An 8403-nucleotide genomic window follows, 5' to 3' on the forward strand; every position below is an offset into this window, starting at 1 on the left:
AAAAGGTTTTTAAATTCTTGCTCTACTGTCTCAACCACTTCAAACCTATATGTTGGACGATGTCCCCAACTCAGACCGAAGACTCGAAGTCGAAGATGGATTAACCTTTTATAAAGTCTCACGTATCTCCAACGACAACTATTGAAGATTGGATGCCGACATAGCCGTATGCGGAGGGATAAAAAGAAAAATTTCTTTGGTTGTCACCAAAGTATGTCGAGGAGTTGACTTTGTTCCTCTATGGACTCGCACTTTTGCAGTCGTCAAGGATCAAGTACTCAGTTCTTGGCTAGTAATTTTTTAGGCCAGCCACCAGAAGTTGTCAACTTTGGAAGTATGTCAACAGCTACTCCTCTGAAGACCTCATGTCCCCGAGATGTTGAGACTAGAAGATCTACGCAGTTTTTGCCTCCACCTCAACATCAACAACTCAACACCCGGCCCCTTCACTACCAATTTCTACAAGGATCCAAGCTGAAGCTGATGCTGACGATATGAAGACGTCGACATATGTGACCAGCCCCAAACCAATAGGATGGATAGGACAAACTCAATCGCTTTGATTGAGATAAACCCGCGCATTAGGAATTTCTGGGTACTTAGAGTACCATTTCTGGTTTGATGATTGCTTGTAGTTCCCTAGTGTGCTGCCTTGAGTGTTTGTATCTGTTTGCTTTGTGCATGTATGTCTTGCTATTTAGACGTTCCCGCCCCTTTTTAATTGTTTGAAATTTGTAAAACAGAAATTAAAAATGGAAATCTGCCAGTGTACTGTTTTGCTAATAAAAATAGTTTGGTAGCTCCGATTGATGTGATTCCAATTGCACTAGAACCAGCATGAAATTATCTTTCAGATGCCACTGACCTTGTATTTTTAGGATTTTTGTGCGATTTTTAATAAATAAAACTTGATCACTGTTTCTGGTTAGTATTTTGAGTCTCAAAAATTGAAAAATAAGTATTTTTGAATGATTTCAATTGTGTTGATCTTGTTTTGTTACTGTGAATCTAGGAAAAATACCAGTAGCCTCTGTTAGTGGTATTTTGTCTCTGGTTATGATTGTATGGGTGTCACATGTAATGATAGGATTAAAGTTTCCCTCGCCGATGTATTGCTAACTGCTAGTTAGTTGGGTAGATTACCGAAAGACTCTAACTCTAAACCCGTTAGCAGTTGTTTTTCGACCGTTAGGGAAACTAACTCAGACCCCTATCTACGCCGACTACTTTCAAGGTCATCTGAAGCATCTCCACTTCATCAAGAAAGCAGAAGCCCATACCTTCAAGAGTGACTGCACCTCTACGAGAAGACATACTAATTTGATCTAACCTTAGAGCATAACCGCACTGACCTCGAGGATATCTTCTTGAAACCACCCTCTAACACGCCGTCTAACAAGCTGAGAGGACATTAGCGTCAAAGACAAGCTACATCACATGGTTCATCAGGTCCTCCTCAAGTGAGGCTCCTGAAGATACCTCAAGAACTCAAGACTAGTTGCAACTTACCCGCTCACTTCCAACTGGTATAAGTCAACACCGACCCCCAAGCTGAAGATTGTCTTCGACGGCCTTTGTTGCTGCTTCATATGGATACCAACCAGGCGCTTTATCAACTTACTAACTCGCCGCGCATCCCCTATGGTTTAGTTAACACCGTGAGTGCCTTTTGAAGCCGTGGACTACACAACGCCCTCTGAAGATGTTTCAACTCAAGACAAGAGACCGAAGACCTCTTCAAAAAGCGCCCAACAAGACTCCGTGGCCGAAACTTAGAGTGTTCAAAACCCCCGGTGAACAATTTTAAGGGTGGAAGACATCGTCTTCCACTAAAATATTAAGCTGACTCTAAAAAGTTTTCAACCCCGCTCAAGCACCATTGGGTGTACTAACTCTCCCATAGTCTTGAACCACCGCTAGGATCATGAAGAAGCTGCAGATCCAACACCGGCCTGGAGTAGTCAACCTCTCCGTAAAGCCCGCTATCGGCAAGAATCCATCATGTCTCTGAGAAGCTGAAGTTGCGACCCTCTCAACAACGGCACGCCGATAGAAGAATGGAGTCTAACTTTAGTTAAACTTTACAACCCCTCTAGTTCTACGCTCAGTAATCTCGGGACGAGATTATTTTAAGGGTGGAAGATCTGTAACACCCCAACTTTTGCAACCTTGATTAGTTGTCCTTATTGCAAAAATTAGGGGGAACAAAAACTTTTTCTAAAGACTAATTAGATGAATTGCCTTGATCTGTCTGTTAATATGAATTGCTTTGATCTGTTGGTAGATGTATTGTCTTGTTTTGCTAGTTGAGTTTTGTCTTGAGCTACTTCAGAGAACAACACCTCTAGCGGTAAAACAAACAACTCACCTAATAAAACACATGTGTGTCCTAGGAAAAGTTGTTTTCCCTTTTTCTACATCAAACTCTTCTCCTCATGGCAACATGAGTGTGCCATCTTGATTTTTCTCTTGGTGGTACAAGATAGCTCAATCATCCTTAATTCAAAACTTGGGATCATCTACCCCTAGCTACATCCCTCTCTTATACCCACTCATCCTTGTTGGTTTTGAGGCCATGTCGACCATCTGTGTTGACATGCTTAAAATGTCCAGACTTTGACAATTGAGGTGTTTCAAATACTTTTCAAATAAGTTCTATTTCAAATGACAACTCTTGCACATCTTGTGTATCTCTCTGATCTACCACATTGTACTCCCTCATCCTCCAATTCTTGATCAAATGGATGATCATTTGATACTTCCAAATCACTCCCAATTGACCTCTTATTTGTAGAGCAACTTATATTTCATCATGCCCATTTCAATCCTCTATTCTTTTCCATCATCACCTTGACCTCATGAATTGATGACTTATGCCACCATATTCATCCTTGAGAATATATGGTTATTTCACTCATCATGTCTCTTATGCCTTGCTCTGCAATTATCTAAACCACCATCACCACCCTATCTACCTTGCCATGCTCATGCATTGTTCCATGTGGTGAATCCCAATTCTTTCAATTTTGAATTCTAATGTAAGCCTCTAATCATCAACTATACCTTGGGAACTATCTTCATCCTTAATTGGTCTCAACCAAAGTGGTGGAAATTATTCTCATGGCACATGTCACCTTCATACTCCTTTTTATCTATATGTATCTACTCCTATTTTTATCATCATCAAAGTCACTCTTTGACATTTTCTCCTCAATATCATGCACATATCTATTCACATGGATGTTGTGCCTCTTCCTCACATTGTTCACTTGTATTTGGCAAGAATGGAGCTGGCCAATTATGTTGGCATGGCAATTTCGGCCAGCCACTTTCCTCCTCACTTTCTTCTCTTGCAAGACTTGCCTCTCAACTACCCCAACAATTAAATGGGCAGCCACCCATCCTAGCCAATCAAAAAGGAGGCAGCCAACCCCCTCTCCCTCTATAAATGGCCCTTGGCCGGCCACCTCCACTCCTCTTGCTCTCATTTTTCTTCTCTCCACTGACTCCTCCACCTTATCTACTCCCTCACACTCTTCTCCTACTCTCCCCCACGAAAATGCAGCTCCACCTAGCTCCCATGGCCGGCCATGGCCATGGAAAGAACTCCAAGATGAAGCTCCCTCCTCCCTCAAGCTCCTCCTCACCATGAGAGCCTCCCTCTCCTTCTTCTCCCCAACCCTAGATGGTTTTCTCTCCTCTTCCTCTTCCTCCATTGCTAAGATTGGATCTTGATGCAGGTGCATGTTGGTCCAAGCATGGAGAAGTTTGAGCTATCCTCAGATCTGAAGTTCTTGAGCAAAGTTCGTCCAAATCCTTGCAGTAATTTCTGCTATCTTGCTGTTTCAGATTCTGGTACGAACTTGTAAAATCCACCAAATCTCGTGCGCAGATCCAAATCGGGTGATTCAAAGTTCCGCAGATAGATACGGAAAAGATCTACAACTTGGCGTTGGTCTCATCCTCAAATTCTTTACGTATTTTGCATGGTAAATAAAGTTCTGCAAACATGCAGAATCACTGTTTGTTAGATTTCTCCCGTTTTACAAAACCTTTTTGAGCAAACTCAACTGTAGGTGAAAGCACTCTTCAGTACCTTCATTTTGGCGTTAGTTTCACTTCGATTGACCTCCTAGAACTGAAATGGTTCACAGATCAAGATCTGGTCAGATCTGAATTTGTCGAATTAAACCAGAAGCTTGGAAACGAGTTTTTGGATGAAACCAGTTGGGTAAGAACCAGCTTTTCAATACCTTTCAGATGCAGCAGACGTCATATTTTTTTGAGTTGTGTACGGTTTGTGGTGAATTAAACTTGTTCTGTGTGTTCTGCAGACATGGCTGTTAGCTTTTAAATCACCAAAAATCCATTTTTAGATCTAAATGAGTGATTCCAATTCTGTAGGATTACTAAATGTTTTCTTAATCATCTCCAACAAGTTTAATACCTTTATCTGTTCTGCAACTCCATAGTTAAAGCAAATGGTGAAGACATGCAGTAATCTTGTTAATCCATTTGTGAGAGTTTCAGAAACAATTTGAACCCAAATCCAATTGTGTATGCATCTTTGTTTAATTACCTTTCAAATGCAAGTGGCCTCATATTTTTAGGATTTTTCTACGATTTATGGCTTACAGATCTTGTTTTCTGTACAGTCAGATTGAAAGAAATTCCTAAAATTGTAGGTTTAATATTTTTGGGTGATTCCAATTGGGTTAGTCTTGTATTAGTACTGGCTATAGAGGAAAAATATTATTAGTCTCTGTTCATACATATTTGTTGCTGTTAGTAATGTTTATGTGTGACATGCATTGTTGAAGCAAAACTTTTCGGTTTATTTAAAAACCCTAGACCAACTCTTTTTAGTAGAGATGGGAAACCTTTGTTTTATGCTTGCAAAACAAAACCTCTGCAATTTAACATTAGCTCTTTTGTTTTTCTTAAGTCTTCAAATGGTGGGGCATATTATTTGCTCCTATTCTTGTGTAGTGTTATGTAAGCTTTTTAAAATAGGGAGAATGATTGCCCGCTTTTCCAAAAATGTTTCAAATTATATTGTGAATGTTTTTGATGCCAAACTAATGCACTTGTCATCTTTATGATGTTATCTACCAGGGGATATTTGGTTTATACCATGGTGATAACCGAGAGAGGCAATTGCTAAGTTGTGATGCACTCAAACCTTTACTAGGTAAATAAATGGGGTTTTCTAAATTAAAACTCTTAAACTTGTTTTGTGGTATCTATAGGCCCTTAGTATGTTATACCTTGGATGCATGGTTAGTTGTTGATTGTTGAATGTTGTCTTGTTGATGCAATGTGATTGATTGTGTTCCTTTTATATTTTTCGGCGATAGATGCGAACAATTCTGGAGAGGAAGAAGAAGTGGAATCGGACGAGGATTTTATTTATATATGTTGTTGGAATTCTTATATTGATGGAGTCGAAGAAGTACAGGGACAAATAAGCCAAGGCAAGCCATCTCTTGATCTCTGAATATTGAATCACATATGGTGGTTACTTTGTTATTATTAATATCTCTCGATCTATCTTGTGTGATTTCTACTTTGGTTGTCGGAGCATGCTTACCGTGAGCATGTTTACTCTCTTTGGCACCTCGCCGACAAACCCCTTTTTGTAAATGGTGGTTGTCAACACCATGATCTTGGTGTACCCTCTAAATGTGATGGGTATGCCCACTTGTCCTGTGTGTGTCGACCTCTTGACACCCTTTTTGCACCCCATAGTGGTATGGTGGTTAGCATCATGCCCTTGTCGTATCTTAAACCCCTTGTTGATTCCATGCATACTTACTCCCAAGTTTGTGAACCCCTTGTTGCTGTTATACATACTTACTCTCGAGTGTGTTGAACCCCTTGTTGATCTTATGCATGCTTACTCTAAGCATGTATGCCCCCTTGACCACCTATATTATCATCTTCTTAGTGGTATGATGATTAACATCATGACCCTTGTTGAATCATGCTATTTATGATGTCCCTATGCATGCTTATCCTAAGTATGTATGATCCCCTTGACACCTCAATTATCATCTCCTTAGTGGTATGATGGCTAGCATCACGCCATTGTTGTCTCTTAGTTCACACATAAACTTTAGGTTGGGAAAACCCTCAAGGTTTTACCTTGTTGTAAAAGTTTTGTTAAAACCTTGGGTATAATGTTATGCCCAAGTGAGAATTTATGAAAGGAAAGGATTTGGTAAAATGATGGGGATGAGAAAGTGGTTGGGATATTATGAAAACTTTGGCGCCTAAGTACTCACCCATGACAATTAACTAGCGCAACCACATTACTCCAACATGGGCACGGGGCTTAGCTCGACGTTCGTTCTCTTTAGCATGAGGCACCGCATAACTATACAAGGGTACGGTTACCCCCGAGTCCGGATTGTCGAGGTTGGGACAATAGTATAACGGGAGGCCTTCGGGGCTGACCCGTCCGGAAGACACTATGGGTCTCCTGGCTTGGCGGTGGAGCCACGCTCAAATGGAGGTGAGCTGCCACGGTGCCGGGGAGGTACATACTCCATAGGGTAGGACCTCTTGCTAATTAGAATGGGCGAAAGGCTTCGACTGGTTATCCGATACCCACATACTTTCGTATGATGGCCCGGGGATGATCCCGGCGGATTTATCAGATCTTGTGGGTAAAGTGTGCAAACTCTGCAGAGTCAAATCTATTCGAATAGCCGTGCCCGCGGTCATGGACGGTTGGAATGGCTGTTGCTTAGCCTGATGAGTTTTGTTTGAGAAAGTGTTTACCAAAGGAAAAAGGAACTTGTTTTCGGAGTACCGGAGGGGTACTAGAATGGTTTGGTTGACCATATGGAGATGGTCAGAAAAGAAATAAACTGGGTTACTCCCTTCCTAGTGTTTTATGTTGTAGAACTCTTTTGAAGTATCTTCTTCAATAGAGATATAGAGATGTCTTAGATAAAATTCTGGAAGTGTCCCCCTTCAATCGAGAAGTTGGATGCTATCTCCACCAAAAACATCTCTTCTCTTCTACATGCTATTTTCACAAGAGAAACTATTCTTCCTCTCTTGTCTTCTCTAGATAGAATTGTTATCACCTTCTTGATGGTTTGCGAGTACAATTCCAATGTACTCACGGCTTTGTCCCTGGCTATTTACTTGGCCAGACTTGGAGGAACACGATGGTTGAAGAAGGAGTTGGCGACGTCTATGCGAGCTAGGAACGTCTTCCCAGTCAGTTGCCTGTAGGGTTTACGGCAGATGACTTGGGCTCCGCGCTGTTGAAGTGATGATGCTACTCTGATGTCTAGTTAGGCCCTTCGAGGCGATTATGTAAGTAATGGTCATGTGACCATATTGTAATTTTCTTATTCCGTTTTGTAAAGGATGATGTAATTTGATATCAGTTCGGTTATGTGTTCACGACGCACTGATCATGGGATCGTGAACTGTATACATAACAGGGTATTTCGGACAGTTAGTCCGGGGTCCCCACACTGGGCCTCCCCCAGGCCTGCCCTTCTGGCTCCGTGAATCTTCTGGAAAAATAAGCCCTTCGACATAAATTCCGGGGATTTTCCTGAAAGTTGAATTTCTGCACAAAAACGAGACACCATGGCAATTCTGCTGAAAACAGCGTTAGTCCGTGTTAGTTGTATCCAAAGTACACAAATTAGAGGTAAAACAATAGCAAAAGTGTTCGGGAAAGTAGATACGTTTTGGACGTATCAACACCCTAGCTACAGAGACTGACCCGTGGGGTCAGGTCCAGCGTGGCAGCCACGTGAGCAAGACCGAGTCAAAATGTTTGACTGGCCCGGGGCTCAACTCCGGCGAGTTGACTCCCAGCGACGGTGGCGCTAGAGGGTTCCCGCGGACGCGCGAATAAGCTCATTCGACGCAACACCTAACGCTGAGCCGAACGGTGGTGGCGCCACCTCCGAATGGTCACCGAAGTTGCTCCGGTGAGCATAAACTGTGGCGGCGCACGGCGATGATCTTCTAAATGGAGGCTAGGGGTGATGCCGAGACGAAAGGGAGAATCCCTGAGATGCGCACGCTCACCCTGAGGGTTGTAGACTGCTTGACGAGGTGAATGGAGGACGGAGACGAGCTCCAGATCGCCATTCCCGGCGATGGCCGGAGAAAGGGAACGACAAAATCAGCACCGCTCCGAGCTTCCCCCCTCGATTCCTTCCGCCAGAAGGGTCCACGGCGTCGAGCGCATCCAATGAACAACTCCACGGACTCCGGGGTGGTCTCCTCCGTCGAATTTGTGCTCGACGCCGGCGACAGGTTTCAGATGGATGAGAAAGTTTCAAAGGGACAGAGGAGAATGGAGAGGGTGCGGAGGTGCTAGGGTTTCACGGCGGAGCTACTGGTAGTTTTATAGCGTGAGGGGAGCCC

The 8403-nt window shown here is 42.8% G+C and overlaps 1 long non-coding RNA gene across 1 annotated transcript; it reads left to right on the top strand.

The window, feature by feature from the left end:
- Positions 1-3313: 3313 nt before the first annotated feature.
- Positions 3314-6659, top strand: LOC127331087 (uncharacterized). The gene is made up of 4 exons (XR_007869580.2): positions 3314-3803; positions 3893-4231; positions 5116-5191; positions 5358-6659. It is a non-coding gene; the product is annotated as an uncharacterized lncRNA (long non-coding RNA).
- The last annotated feature ends 1744 nt before the right edge of the window (positions 6660-8403 follow it).

Source organism: Lolium perenne, chromosome 2 (assembly GCF_019359855.2).
Source record: "Lolium perenne isolate Kyuss_39 chromosome 2, Kyuss_2.0, whole genome shotgun sequence".
NCBI classification, from domain to species: Eukaryota; Viridiplantae; Streptophyta; class Magnoliopsida; order Poales; family Poaceae; genus Lolium; species Lolium perenne.